Source organism: Crotalus tigris, unplaced genomic scaffold, assembly GCF_016545835.1.
Source record: "Crotalus tigris isolate CLP2741 ecotype Arizona unplaced genomic scaffold, ASM1654583v1 scf7180000017550.10884619, whole genome shotgun sequence".
Lineage (NCBI taxonomy): Eukaryota > Metazoa > Chordata > Lepidosauria > Squamata > Viperidae > Crotalus > Crotalus tigris.
Window position 1 is genome coordinate 3,639,860 of NW_024096468.1, and position 15,926 is coordinate 3,655,785.

General features: G+C 38.7%; 1 protein-coding gene across 11 annotated transcripts in view; it reads left to right on the top strand.

Annotated features, from left to right (window-relative positions):
* Window positions 1-7,146: 7,146 nt before the first annotated feature.
* Window positions 7,147-15,926, top strand: part of SOX13 (SRY-box transcription factor 13) — a 59,027-nt gene continuing 50,247 nt past the window's right edge. For 7 of the 11 annotated variants that reach the window (XM_039340611.1, XM_039340651.1, XM_039340630.1 and 4 more), the window contains exon 1: window positions 7,151-7,659. The gene's annotated coding sequence lies outside the window, so the exon portion shown is untranslated. Of the gene's footprint in view, window positions 7,660-15,926 lie in introns of all 11 variants that reach the window. The other 4 variants (XM_039340601.1, XM_039340671.1, XM_039340592.1 and 1 more) reach the window with 3 other exon arrangements.

Consider the following 15,926-nt stretch of genomic DNA (forward strand, 5'->3'; position numbering starts at 1 on the left):
ACTTGAACACAATTGGCATTGACAAATTCGCTATTAGTCAATTGCAAAAGGCGGCCTTATTAGGAACTGCTGCCATCCTGCGACGATATCTGTAATACCATCAAACATCCACATCTGCCTATCCCAGGTCCTGGGTAAGGACTCGATAGGTAGGCAAAATGCCAAATCCAGTCTGAACATCTGGCTGACTGTGCGATGATCGATAATAATAATAATAATAATAGTGGTAGGTGTCCTGGTGCAATCTCAAGACATCTAGAGAACCATTTGAAAACCATCGGCATTCACAAAATCATGAATAGTAGATTACAAAAAGGTAACTTCGCTTGGAACAGTTTACATCCTGGGACAATACCTTTAACACCAGGGACAATACAGTGGTGGGATTCAAGTATGTGAACAACTGGTTCTCTGTGTGGATGCTTCTTCCGGAAGTCCATTCTGGGCCTGGGCAACAAAAAATTAGCTACCGGTTCTGCCAAAGTGATCCAAACTGGCTGAATCCCACCACTGGGACAATACCTTTAAAACCATTAAACAACATCTGCCTATCCCAGGTTCTTGGGAAGGACTCAGTAGGTAGGTATAGTTGCCAAAGCCAGTCTAAACATCTGGCTTATATTCAATGAACCATAATAATAACATTTTGATGGTATCTTTAATATTATTTAAAACACAATACCTGCCTATCCCAGATTCTTGGGAAGGACTTGGTAGCTGGATTAATCCAGTCTAAAACATCTGACTGGCTGTCCTACCAACTATAGTAATTTAATGATAAGATGGTTATCATTTCTGCAATGGTGAGCACTGGGGCTGTCCTTCCTCTGCAAATGAATTGCTGAGATTAGCCTGCAGTCATCTGAAGTGCTCTAACCCAAACAGAGAGTTTCCCTTGGAGATGACATAATAATAATAAGAATAGTCTGGAAGTGGAACAGAGAACGTTACCCAGAGTCATTTTGAAAGTGACTGGGTTATTGGAAGTAGAAATCCACAGGTCTGGAAGGCATCAAACTATGCAGGCTTCACTAGATATGTTCAATTTATTCAATTATTTAGTATATACAATAAGATTTTAGTTCTCCAGAACCTGAACTCTAACTTCAAGTTGCTTTTCCTAGATAATGAAAACCAGTTTTTATCAGGTTATATTTGAAAGTTTATTTTACACTTGATCATACAGCATCATCACATTAAGTCATTTACCATTTTACTACCACATTTTTCCAATTCTTCAGAATATCCCCCTTTTTGAAACTATCTTAAGCAATGTTGGGGTCATCAACAAATTAAGGTTTACTGAGGTTTACCACTAATTGTGATATATTAACATAAAATTTAAAATAATTCTTCTGAAGTTTTTCAGAATGTATTTTGATGTCTATTGTAACGGTGTAGACTTGCTTCAATATTGTACTTTTCCATTTAAATTAAATTTAAGCTGGATGCGGCAGTGGCTACTGTTCTACTCAACTAACAAAATCTTACAACTCACTCTAGGCCAGTGCTTTTCAAATCTGACATCTTTAAGGTGCACAAACTTCAACTCCCAGAATTCCCTAGCCAGCATCCTGAAATCCATATATCTTAATGCAGAGGTCCCCAACCTTTTGAGCACCAGGGACTGGTTCCGTGGAGAGAGGTTTTTCTGCGCATCGGAGGGGATGTGGTTTCATGTACTGCCTGCATCCCACAAATGGGGCTTTGCTTGTTTGCGTGGACCAGTTTATAGTATGCCGGGGCCTGGTGCCAGTCCATAGACCTGGGGTTGGGCACTCCGGTCTTAATGTCACCATGTTTGAAAAACACAGTTCTAGGCGAAACAATTACTTAGAATTGTCCAGGCTGTTTTGCCACACAGTCATTTGGAATAATGTATAAATGTTATCTCATTGAACAATATTTATTCAATCTCCTTGAAGATAGCTGAAGTCAACCATTACAGTAATCAGTTTCCTTTTAAGATGCCTTCCTGAATTCAATTTCCCTATCAGTCCACATATTTTTATTCCTAACTTTTTGCCATCAAGTAGCTGATGACTGATTAGCTGATGATAAAGCAGTCACTTTATATACAAGGCAGGATTTGGGAAATGTTGTATGTACATATGTATGTACGTATGTATGTATTACTTTAAGACATTAAATTATCCAAGCACCTCAAACCTGTTATTATCTTTCAGTGCAACAGATCTTTGGAGCAGAATGAAAATGTCACCAAAGCCACAATAACAAGAAAAGGATTGAAAATAAATGCTGATAATCACTGGACTGGTGTTCAGTTTCCCCAAAATGTGCAAGCAATCCTAACCCTTAGCTTTTCTTGCCAATTTGTCAAAAGCATCTTGCGTTTATGTGTCCGTTTATTAGACTGGATATTATTGCTGCACTTCTCTATCTGCCTCCAGGACATGTAAGCCGCTACCATTACTGTCAATGTTGGAGGATGGGAGAAAAGGCTTGGAATGACTGAAAGGAAAGTGAAAGTGTTCAATGCTGATGCTCACTCCTCCCTTCTCCCCTGGCCCCAGCTGTTGCTATAGCGACCAGAACAAAGCCTTTTCTCTTTCCTTCTTTGGAATTGTTAATTGTTTTTGTTCTCCCCTTGGGGGCCCCCTTTCTTTCTTTAATTGTCCAGTTGTTCCTTTCTGTATGGGTGTGCCCCTCCTCTGCTCTTTGCTCTCTCCTTTCCTTTTATTACTTACTTAGGAGAAATCAGTGGGGATAGTTTCATACAGCCTGTTAAAAGGAACATTTTAACAATGTTCTCCTACAAAATGCCCAAAGAATGAGTAGGAGAGTAAGAACTTGGTGAGATAAAGGGCTTTGACTGGCGATTTCACAACAAAGCCATGGGCCGCCTTTGACCTCCTGGGGCCGGTCTCCCATGGCTATGCCTCCGGCCCCTGGTGTGGGCATTTTTTAGGGAATCTCCACCACACACAATCTGACTGGGGCAGTTTCTCAAAGGTGAGAATAACATGGATCAAAGCCATTTGGGCACTGTCTCTGTGGCTTCTTGCCCAAAATGCCAGGGTAAGTACATCCTGGAGAAAGTATTGAGCACAAATTCCTCCTTTATCATTTCTTTTATCTCTTTTTTCTTTTCTTCTCTTTTTCTTTTACTTGATCCTAAAGTTAGAAAGAAGTGAGACATGACATAAAAAGGGACTTTCTATGTTGGAATATGTACAAATATATTATACACATGAGCTTTGTAAATGATTTAGGCACCATTGGTCAAAGCCTTCCAACCAAATTCAAAAAAATGTTTAAATTATTCTTACTAAAGCTAATGACTTTAACTGATATATTTTTGCTACTCTATTCTGAACAACTAATGGTAATTTCAATTTTCAATAATAACTGTATTTATCTGAGTTTGCATAATATGTGACTATTTAATATTTGGTTAATAGTTAAGCAAAATAAAGCCCCTGAGCAAGGGATCCTTCTAACACCTCTATACTACTTCTCAGTACTGGAGCACATGCTTTACATGCCAAAGGCCCCAGGTTCAATTCCCAATTATTTCTAGATAAATAGTAAAATAGCAAGCGATTGTGTGTCAGAGGAATGCCACTCAGAATAGCAATACTGGGCTAAAACCTTATAAAGCTTCTATAAGCTTCCATCATTAACCACAATTTTGCTCTACTGCAAAATTGGACTACAACAGCACTTTTGGAAATATTAGCCAAATCTGAACTGTTGAATAAAAACTTCTGGTGAACTGGTGAATAAAAAGTTCAATCATGTCTCACTTACACCACACTGATTCTACTGACATATATTAAAATAATGAAATCTCCTTTAAAATAAACTTCTCCTTGTGAATTTGTGGATCCGTTTCATGTCATTTTCTTGAAAACAGTATAAAAGTAGGTTGTCTCTGCCTTCTTTCAGGATTGTTGTTTACTTGTTGTTTTTTAAAATTTCCTAACCTAGCCCACAGCCCTGGGTTTCCTGCTGGCTATCCATCCAAGTTCCCATATATACTGGTATGTTAGCTCAGTTATAAAAGCTATTGAATTTAAAAGAAATCCAAAGAATTGTCTATATTTCTATGACCAGACTTCCCATTCCATGAAAACTATGGTTCATAAACAAAAAAAAATGTTTTTTTGTGGTCTCCTCTTAAAAAAGAGGGCAAGGGACATGAGAGCCCTATCCACTGCTGAGGTTGGTCTTTTGAGGCCACATCTATCAGTGTACACCTAAGATTCCTTCATCCAACTTCATCCAAAAAAAAAAAAAAAAAAAATCCACACCATTTTCTCACTCTTTCCTGTACCATATTCCTTTGCTGAAAAAGACTGCTTTTTTTTGCAGTGAAAGGAATTACTGATGCATAAAAGAAAAATAACCGTGATTTATTGGCACTGTTAGTGAAAATATAGTGATTCTTAATGATGCTTGCTGTGAGAGAAAAATAAGGAAATTATGGTCATCACCTGTAATCCACAGATACTCAAACAGTCTGGGTACCCATAGGAGATACACAGGAACCCTTTTTCAGAAACTACATGCAGTCTGGTAGGTAGCTTTAAATTCCTCCTTATTTTTTCATATCCCTTTCCTGTTATGTTAATTGAATTTTAAAGTTTGAATATACAAACAAGATAATTTTACATATACAATAGCTATTAAATCTAGATAAAGTGTGATCTATAAACTTAAATTTTATCATGCTCTTCCCATTTCTCTTTGAATTAAGGACTTACCTGTATTTCATTCATCTAAAATCACTAATTAATAAAGTGAGAGAGGTTTTACACATCTTGATATTATATGTGAATTAAGCAGTGTTGCTGTCTTTAGTGGTTAATGAAAGTCAGAGTATTGTTGGACTAAGGCTATGAAGATATGGACATATCCCAACTCAGCCATGAAGCCCTCTGGGAATTGGGAAAGAGCCCCATCCTCCAACTTCTGGAGACAGGATGAGAGATACGTTTTAAAAAACATCCCCTCTTTCTAGGGCTATAGGAAAATTCAGCTAGTGTTCCTATCCAGACCCAGTAACAAGCAGCTGGCTAGTTGATTAGAATGTATATTTATATCGCATCAGAATAATCCTCCTTAATCACATATATATCACATACATATGCATTTAATTGAGGATGCCCTCACACCCCTCTATGTAACTTAAGAGTTACATATATGGAACCATGCTTTACCCATGATGTTGGTATATGCAGCAAAAGGACAGCTGTATACTGTACTCCTTCTGATTGTTTTCCTAAGATGAAAAACACTGCTAGTCTCTAGGAGGTTTCTGGCTGAGTGTTTCAGCATTCACATAGAAACACAAGAATAAGAAAGCCCTCCAAAGAGATATGAAATTGCTTCTATATTTATGAGCTTTCTTAGAAAATTCTCAAGACAAGCTCAACCATCTTACAAGTGAAATCTCCTGGATTGCATGCTTACTGATATTGCATGCTTGCTGATAGTATCATGTCCTATCACCTTAGAATTATAGTTTGTTTTCCAATGTCAACAGCTGTGATAAAAAGCTACCTGGAAATTCAAATCCCTCACTCACAGACATTGGGAATAAGAGTGTTTTTAAAGATTTAGATATCATAATTGGTTGAGAAGAAATCCAGAAAAGCGCCCTTAAATGAAAAATTAAAGAATAAAAAGCTGCTCATTCAAGTGAGTTGTTGGCCATATACTTTGTTATATTTATAACAACTTTCTCAAAAGATAAACATTCTTTAAATTAAAACTTGTACTTATGCAATTGGCTTTAGTTGTGGACAGAGGGCACGATACTATTTTCAAGACTTTGAAATAGAATTAAAGAATTAACATTATGTCAACTTTGGCATCTAATTCCCAAGTAGGCTGGTCAATACTGATATGATGGAGCAGAACACTTTTTACATTCCTTGCTGCAAATAAGTTCTTCAATAAATGATTTGTATTTATTTATTACATTTATGTGTGAATCAATGATTTTTCATTCAAAATATATCTGAAAATTATAGCTAAGGGCAAATCAGGAAATTATAATTTTGACAATAAATTCTAACAGAAACTCCTTCCCTGCTGCATCCTTGTTCTTGATGTACAGTATGCTGGCCAAAGGCTACAGTAGGTTCAGTCATTCTAAAGAGTCATATTCACATTTTTTTTTTAAAAAAGTTAAGAGTCACCCCTTTTAAAGCAGGGGTGTCAAACTTGTAATGTCACGTGACAATGACATGTCGCGACGCATCAGGACTTTTTTTCCATTGCCAGCAATGGGGTGGGTGCAGTTTCACCATGACACATCCAGCCCGCAGGCTGGCAGTTTGACACCCGTTTTAAAGACTATTTTTATACAGAAAATAAAGCCGTAGATTAGATCCTTATTTTGAAAAGTCAGCTTACAACGAGTTACTCAGAATACGGTAGATTTATATACTAATTTGAAATTCTAGTGACAAGTTGAAAACTGCAGTTTAGATGGCAGAACCATAAAACAGCTGAGGATTCACTTTAACCCTCAATCTATTGTTGCAAAATCATTATACAACTGTACTCTTTGGAATCCCAAACTGGCAACCAAACTTCATGATAACAGCACCAAAGAGCATTGACACTATTTTCTTTTTAATACTGTAAACACTTTCCCATTTTAACCATGAAATTAGATATTAATAGCAGCAGCTTCAACAGTAATGACTTTTAAATGCAGAGTCCCAGTTTCATGCCAGTTTCCTTTCCCCAAGAGAAGATGAATAACTTACTGTGAATGTCCTCCAAATTTTACCAAAATTGGTAAGGCTCTAGCAAAAGTTTGATTATTGACAAATAGATGCCATACTGAATTTTAATTTCAGGAAGAGGGACCTGTACTAGGCAGAATTGGCTGCCATATATATTTATTTTTGTATTTAATTGAATTGTATTTAATTGTTTTGATTGTTTGCTGCTCAGAGTCATTTGTCTGAAATCGGGGCTATAGAAAACAATTAACTAAAACTGTTTGTGTGTTTGAATTATCTGTCTGCTGTAATATTCAAAAGCTTGCATTTCTTCCTACATTGAGCAGGGCTCCATTCACAAAACTGCTTTAACTTGGACTCGAATAAACGCAAAAAAAATCTAGAGGAAGACTTTCCTTCGGAATTGCAGGTATTTAAGACATCTGGCTTCAGCTTCGTATCTTGTATCCCAGGCTAAGTGTGGACGTGTGAATCCAGCCACTATAGCTTAATCAAGAAACCATGATTAGTTATGCATTGGCGTAATGTGCGAATTCAGCCACTCTCTCAAAGTTCAGAAGAGGAAAGTCCAGTAGGAAACAGGTCCACAGCCAAATCTGGAACCGGGACCCTAAGCTTCCCCTTTGGGGCAAACGACCAATAGAATCGGGCTAGCGGGAGGGAGAAGCACGTTCCCTGGAAACGGCATGGATGGGTCGGCCGGAGGAGTGTCCTTCTCATTTTCCCCTCCCCTCCTCTGGAAGCCTGCAACGCCAACCGCGTGCAATCGCACCGACTAAACGTCCGCCTCTTGTATACAGAGAAAAAGATGGAGGGAGGGAAAACCGGGTCTGGCCTGCCCCTGGGGCGGGGCGGACTGGAAGACAACAGCCCGAGCTCGACAGAAGAAGCAGCTCGCTGCCGGAGGAAGCCGCGCCGAGTCCCGCGAAGCAATTTAGTAAGTGCCGCCGGCCGGGTCTTTTCCAAACCTTAGCCAAACTGTAACGGAGCGTCTCCTTTGGGCTCCTCGTGCCTCCTTCTCGCTGTTCGCTAGTCTTAACTCTGGATGAAATGACCTGTCTTCCGGGCTCAAGCTGAGGCCACTGGCGTGCTAATGGACGCCCCGTGAAATGCCCCAGCGACCTGAGGTGCCTCGAAGTAACTTGTAGCTCGTGGGATGTTTTGTTTGGCAAGAGAGCGCAGTAGACCCGTGCGCGCGCCCCCCAGCTTGCTTTATTGCACGAATTTCGATTTTTATTTTCCTTCCTTCTTAAGACACGTGAACTCCGCTGCTGGAGAAAAGCTCCTCAACTGGAAATGGACTCTGGGGAGGGTATTTGGTTTAACAGTTCCTTCTTTCTCGGTTTGCAAACTCCATAGAGAGATCCCCTCTGTTCGCTGGCTATTTACTCTGTTTATGGATGTGTGTGTTTGTGCGCGCGCGCTGGCGCGCGCGAACCCGCATTTGTATTGTAAATTAACAACACGCTAGTGAAGGAAATCATTGATCCCCTTCTTGCAGTCTACAGATCCCCGTTTATAAAAATGCCCAATGAGAATCAAAAGGAGTCGGTTGGTTAACCTCTTCTGTATATTGCCCAGCCACTCCGCCGTATTTTGCAATATTCTTCTAATTTCATCGGGACGGCAGTGAAGAGACTCTTGAGAAAGGTGTTTTGTGAATTCAAAAGTGGGGCTCCAGTTCAAAATAGATATTTGCAGAGGGTTCCGTCTGCTCCAAATATCTCCCGGAAGGTGAAGGGTCGTAATTGTGTCTTACTCGCTCACGCCCTCCCTCAAATAAATACACATTGTCCAGTTTTCTGCATCGTTCCCTGTGGGGTTGTTTTTTTTTTTTTTTTTAATTTGCGTGACTTTGTCTATCCGTGAACAAGGAACTATATCGGACTGCTTCTTGCCAGACCTTTCTTTAGGTAGAGTTAACTTAATCGTAGAGAGGGAGAGAGACTTTTAAAGGAGCCTCAGAGCTACTTTCTCTTCTTCCCATTTCCTGTCCATCTCCTCCCCATCTTCTGACCAAAACAAAACAGCATATTTATAACTGACTAGGGGCACTGTCTCGCCAGCCAGTCTGTGAGGTTCTGTAATACAATGATTTCATAGTCAATGGGGAGAGCAGGGTGATGCTCTTGCAGTTGTAGGCACCAACAGAGGTCACCAAGCACGTTATAAAATAAGCAGCCTGCCAAGAGGTTATTTCTCAGTTTACAAAGGAGAACAGATACAACTTTAACCTAAGCCTGGATTTTTTGAAGGAAAAAAAAACTTGCTTTATTGAAAGAGGTGTCATTCCATACAGGATTGCACCAAACTCCTTCATGTTTATTTGTGGCATGTGTATGGTTATTGAGCCCTTTCTAAATCAGACAAAGTTTGAGCTCTTACATTTTGAAGACTGCTCAATCTGTTTTGAATCTTGCCCTTTACTGCACTTTAGTTGCAGTATTATTTTATCACAATTTTAGTGTAATTTCAGGGTCTATCTTTAATTTGAATGTCTAGGATAGGAGTGCAAGAAACATTATACATGACATACTTGATTGTTGCAAGATGTGCATTTCTAAGGGAGTTGTAGTACACAAAACCATAAACATTTCACTGTTGTATGATAAAATCCAAAGTAATCCTGTTTTGTCTTTCTGTTTTGCTTTTGGGTAGTGTCAAATAGTTAGCATTTAGAATAAGTTTTACAATAAGTGAGTAACATTTATCCCCAAGCACTGATGCAGCTAGAGTATTTTGGCTGAAGTTACTGAAATTTTGATAATCATCTATGTCCCAATTCTCTTCCCTATTTTGCCTAGAAGACATTATTTTCAGGGCTTGTTCTATAATTTAAAGTCCTGAAAGTCTGATCCTATAAAATTAGTTAGGTATAGCAGAATAAACAATGGCATGCAATGCAACTAAATCCCAGTTTATTCTGGGTAGATGAGCTGTGCTTTTGTTTATTATTAGACCTAAAGGATATCATGACTCATGTGAGTGAATAAAACCTGTAAGATGGAGGGGCATTCAAGTGTCCTAACCTGTGTTCTGTACAAGAGCTAAACTGTGATGGACATGATAGCTATTGCCCAGCTGAGGTTAAGTCCAATCTCGGGGACAGCTGGCCATATGTTGGAGTTTGGTTCATTTTATTAGTATACCCAGGTAGCAGTTTGTAGAATTGGATGGTCAAGATGATGTACAAATAATAGCTGAAAGAATTAAAGTTCAAAGAAAGAATACACACAGACATCTAAGACAGAGGTGCGCAACCTTTTGGGCACCAGGGACTGATTCTGTGGAGAGAGGTTCCCCCCCCCCCGACTGGAGGGGGCATGGTTTTGTGTGCTTCCTGCATCCCGTGGATGGGGCTTTGCTTGTTTGTGTGGACCGGTTTCTGGCATGCCGTGGACCAGTGCCGGTCCACAGACCGGGGGCTAGGGACCCCTGATCTAAGACACAAAGCTGTTATATGGAATAGTAAACTTTAAAGGCCGTTTTCAACATACTGCATTTGTCGAATATAGCGATATAAGTTGAGATACATAGGAATTATATACATGTCAAAGCTTCTTGGTATAAACCCCCTGGAAAGCTGTTCATTGTTTGGGAGAACCCTCTGGAGTGGCCTGAAGCAATGTGATGTAGTGATTAAAATGTTGGATTAGGACCAGAAGATCTAGGTTCAGGTCTTTCCTCAACCGTGAACATTTTCTAGGTAACTCCGGAACAGTTGTTCTCTCTCAGTTCAACCTACTTCCCAGGGTTCTTATGAAAAATATTTGGAATAGGGAATGCTACATAAAAACTAGAACATAAATATAACAAAAATAATTGATTACTCCTGAAAGGAGAAATCCATAGTATCCTTTAAGCCTATAACATAGACCTTTTTGATTCCAATCCTGATACTTCAAGTATGCATCTCGGATTATTAATGTTCCAAACATGGCTTTTTAATATTGTACAATATCCTTTACTCAGTTGCTGAGTTATCTCATCTTCAGGATTGCACAATGTAGTTGAAGGAACATAGTTACTATGTAGCACCTGGTAGTTCATTTTGGGCAGCTTTATCTACCAATTCTTAGAGTACACTGCATAGTAAATTCAGACCTTCCTCTACATCATGTTTGAATTGACCTCATATTTTGCCTTAGTTTAATGCAGTGTTTCTCAACCTTGACAATTTTAAGGCATGTGGACTTCAACTCCCAGAATTTCACAGCCAGCAATGCTGGCTGTGGAATTCTAGGAGTTGAAGTCTACATGCCTTAAAATTGTCAAGGTTGAGAAACACTGGTTTAATGGTTCCAATGTCTCAGGTTAGGATCTCTTTGTTTTTATTGTTTTGCTAGTAAAAATAATATTTTCTGCAACCTGTGTTATGTCACTGCAGAAAAACTAAAATGGGTGGGGTTGAGGCTTTGGATTCAGTTACCTGCCATTAATATTTGTGCACCACAGAATTAGCATGGTCAATCTGGATGTGAGACAAAAAGTTACCTGGTGCATATGCTGGTTCCTAAATCCCAAACCTAACCTAAGATTGATGATAGACTTTTGAATGTAATCTTTGCTTTCTGCAAGAATTATTATAATTTTATTTATTAGAATATAATTTTTTGCTATTAACACTTTTGTTGCTTGTCAGGTCTGCACATCTGTCAAATAACACACTTCTAACAAACAAAGTTTGCTTCACTTAAGACAGAAAATCATTTAATTGGCAATAAACACAGGTTTTTGCAGGTTTCAGGCATATAGTTTTCAAAAAACGAAGTACAGTTTAGGCATGTGGATAAAATAAGGTTCAGATTTGTTTGCTGTTATTTTGTAAAGTTCTTCATTTAATTTGAGTATTGAAAATACAAGGTCTTCCTAACTGTTCTCTTGAAATAAACATGTATAGGGAATTCCTGCTTCTAGAAAGAAAATAGTCTGCACAAATGACATATGTTTGTCAACAAAGACAGCTGTCTCACATATTCTCCTCCTTTCACCCCTATGGTATCTAGAAATACTTAGCATGTAATGTGATACCATCATTCTTGGAGTTAACTATTACCCACTTATTGTCATTTGTGACATTTCATTCTGTCCTTAGTGAACAAGAGAGAATCTTTCTAGTTGTGGCATCTACACTGTGAAATCTCTTCCTGAGGCACTGTTGTGGAGTCAGTCTGGATATCTGACTTTTATGAGCAGCTGCCGGGCCCCCAAGATCTTGGAAAGGTTGGCTGCTGAAACCTGCCTTTATGTCAAAATGTGGCCCAATTTTTCTAAGAAGTTAATTTAATTGCCTCTGATGTGACATCATTATGGGAATGTAATATCACTTCTGACTTAATTGAAGAGAGCTGCTGTTCGGCCCACTACTTAAGAAACCCGCCAGGCTCCCTATCATGAGTCTCCCATATACCTGAGCCATACCTGGAAATCAGCTGTATTAATGTAGCATGTAAATGAAGATTCAGTCATCTTCATCAATGATTTGGATGAGGGGATAGATGGAGAACTCATCAAATTTGCAGACAACACCAAGCTGGCAGGAATAGCCAACAATCCAGAAGATAGGCTTAAGATACGGAAGGATCTTGACAGACTTGAACATTGAGCGCTATCTAACAAAATGAAATTCAATGATGAAAAAGTAAGGTTCTACATTTAGGCAAGAAAACCAAATGCACAGATATAGTATGGATGATACCTTGCTCAATAGTAAGTAGTAGCTGTGAGAGGGATCTCGGAGCCCTAGTGGACAGTCACTTAAATATGAGCCAGCAGTATGCTGCAGCTGCCAAAAAAGCCAACACAGTGCTAGACTGCATTAACAGGGATAGAATCAAGATCACATGAAGTGTTAATACCATTTTACAATGCCTTGGTAAGGCCACACTTGGAATACTGCATCCAGTTTTGGTCACCACGATGTAAAAAAGATGTTGAGACTCTAGAAAGAGTGCAGAGAAGAGTAACAAAGATGATCAGGGGGCTGGAGACTAAAACATATAAAGAACAGTTGCTGAAATTGGGTATGTCTAGTTTAATGAAGAGAAGGATTAGGGGTGACATGATAGCAGTGTTCCAATATTTCAGGAGCTGCCACAAAGAAGAGAAAGTCAGGCTATTTTTCAAAGCACTGGAGGGCAGGACAAGGAGCAATAGAAAGAAACTAATCAAGGAGAGAAGCAACCTAGAACTAAGGAGAAGTTTCCTGACAGTTAGAACAATTAATCAGTGGAACAATCTGCCTCCAGAAGTTGTGAATGCTCCAACACTGAAAGTTTTTAAGAAGAGACTGGACAACCATTTGTCTGAAATGGTACAGGATTTCCTGCCTGAGCAGGGGGTTGGACTAGAAGACCTCCAAGGTCCCTTCCAACTCTATTTTTATTGTTGTTGTTGTTATCCAGGCCAAAAGTATCTTAAAAGGTTAAATCATGGCAACTAGACTAAAGTTTATTAAAACTGAGCTGTTTTGTTACTCATCCAAGTAATTTCTTCAATCAAAACGAAGATTTGGTAAGCAGAGAGAGTCAGATAATCATTGGAAAGAACCAACTCTTGCCATACAGAAGAGGATTGTCCCCACAACAAAAAGCAACATGTAAAGAAAGCTGTGTTAATGGTAACTCAGTCTTCCAGTCAAAGCATTGTTGTTTGCTAAGGAATTTAGAATGAGATTAAGTGTTGCTGTTACAGTAAATACTGAATGATGACTGGTTGTTTTTCCAGAGTACCGGTTTCTCCTTTTGTGTTTATGTTTTATATTGTTTTATAGTTTTAAAAAGATTGTTTGTAAATTCTGGCTGGGTTCTGGTGTCATCATTGGCCACTGCCCATCAGATTAGCTCCTTTGCAATCACTTTTGAAAATAATTCTGCTCCTAGCACATTGGCATTCTCACACATAGGTCTCCATACTTCTAAACAGGGTGTTCTGTTTATAAGAAGCATAGTCACATACTATTGTCCTCTTGAGAAAGTCAGTGAGCATTATCTGGGCTGTCATTCAAATACAGTGGAAGCATTAACACAGTTGCTCCTGATAGCAACTGTAATCTGCTGTATTCCTCAAAATGCCTGCTGTAGAGATGGGCTGTGGGATGACTTGCCACATTTGAAGTGTACAATACATAAATGAAGTAAATAAATGTATCAGCATAAGCCATTAGAGCAGTTCACCTGAGGAACTAAACTTTTATGTTATAATCATTCTGTACAACCACTGCTTCTTTGATGTGCTTTTTACTGAGTGATCCTTGGTGCTGTCTGAGCTTACTGGCTTTCTTGCAGATGTTTTATTACCAAACTAGGTAACATCATCAGTGCTTCTTTGAAGACACCTATATTGTGAAAATGAGCCCTGTAATATAAAGTGTGGGGGGGCATAAGTTACACATACACACATATAGTACCAAAAACAACTGTCAATTAAATGTAATGGTACACAGAGATTATTTGGTATTCACATTACTTGCTGTTTACTCTCTCATGTTTAGATTATAGTTCCATTGAAAACAAAACAAAAAAAATCCTACATGATTTTTTAAACAATCAGCATATGTGTGATGATTTTAACTGCCTTGATAGCTTCATTGTGGGAAATGACAGTCAAAAATAGATTTTTTTTGAGGGGGGGGTTATGGTTGAAAAATTTGCTATTTAGTATTTTAGTGCTTCTGTGTTATGAAAAAAGCAGAAATGTCATTGTATTTTATTTTGCAACCTCATTAGTTAATTAATGTAAGGCAAATTCCAGAAATTATATAGGTCAATTGTGGCTTAATATAGGCTAGGTCAGGGGTGGGAAATCTATGGCCATCCAAAGTTATTGAACTATAATTCTCAGCAGTCCCAGTCAACATAATGAAAAGAAATGTTGAGATAGGTAGTTCAACAACATCCAACCATCTCCCTGCTCCTGCACAATGAAATACTGAATGAGTTTTGTATATGGAGAGAATGGGGACTGAAGTTCAATGTATTTGGAAGATATCATAGGTTATATACCAGTGGTTCTCAACCTGTGGGTCGGGACCCCATTTGGGGTCGAATGACCATTTCACGGGGGTCGCCAAACCACGCTGTCTGCCATTTTTTTCCCTTTTCCCTAGCTGTCCTATCCCTCTTATTGGTGGCCACACCCACTTGGGGGTCACCACAACATGGGGAACTGTATTATGGGGTCACGGCATTAGAAAGGTTGAGAACCACTGTTATATACAGTGTTTCCAAACCTTGGCAACTTTAAGAGGAGTGGACTTCAAGTCCCAGAATTCCATGTCCAGCAAGGGAATTCTTGGAGTTGAAGTTCACACATCTTAAATTTGCCAAGGTTGAGAAACCCTGTGTTAATACTGTATATTGCCTCTACAGAAGTAGGTTTTGTTTCTTTTAGCTTCATTTTATCTACCTGCTTCATACTTTTCTCAGATACCTGTCAGAACTTAACCTAGCATTGCATTGTCTTTTACAAGTTTTGCCATAAATAATTTTTACAAGTTTTTGTTAGCATAAGTAAAGGATGTCAATCTTAAAAATAAATTAGAAGAAAATAAAACACTACATATGCCTATATTCACATTGCATGTTTATGCTGGTTATTAAAGCTCTCGCAACTGCATATGCATATTCCACTAAGTTGATTTTGTGGTTTATTGTGTTCCGTGAGCTCAGTAGTCTACGGTTTAACGTAATTATGTATCAACAAAATAAGTTAATTCATTAACCAAGTTAAACATGTTGTGTGAGAATAGCCAGTGATTCAGGGATTAGAAATTAGGTACATGGATTCTCAGCTACATTTAACTGGTTGAATCCAATCAGGGAGACTTTGGATTGTTGTAATCAGTTGCCTCCAAAAGAGCTGATGGGTTAGAGCAGTGTTTCTCAACCTTGACAATTTTAAGGCATGTGGACTTCAACTCCCAGAATTCCACAGCCAGAAATGCTGGGTTAGAGGAAGTGCAAATAAAAAGAACTGGTTTATAAAAGAAAGAACAGGGATTCAGTTTCTGCCTCAACCTCCTCCAAGATTTTGACTCCTTTTTTCCAATTCTATTATTCATATGTGACTTCAGTGTTTTCACAACAGAATTTGGACTTCTTGTGGAATATCTATTGATGCCACATGATAAACCTTTCTTGGACTCTACCAAGGGAACTTTCATAGATAGACTGGAAGGTGGGATTGGGGAGAGGGCTTTTCTTT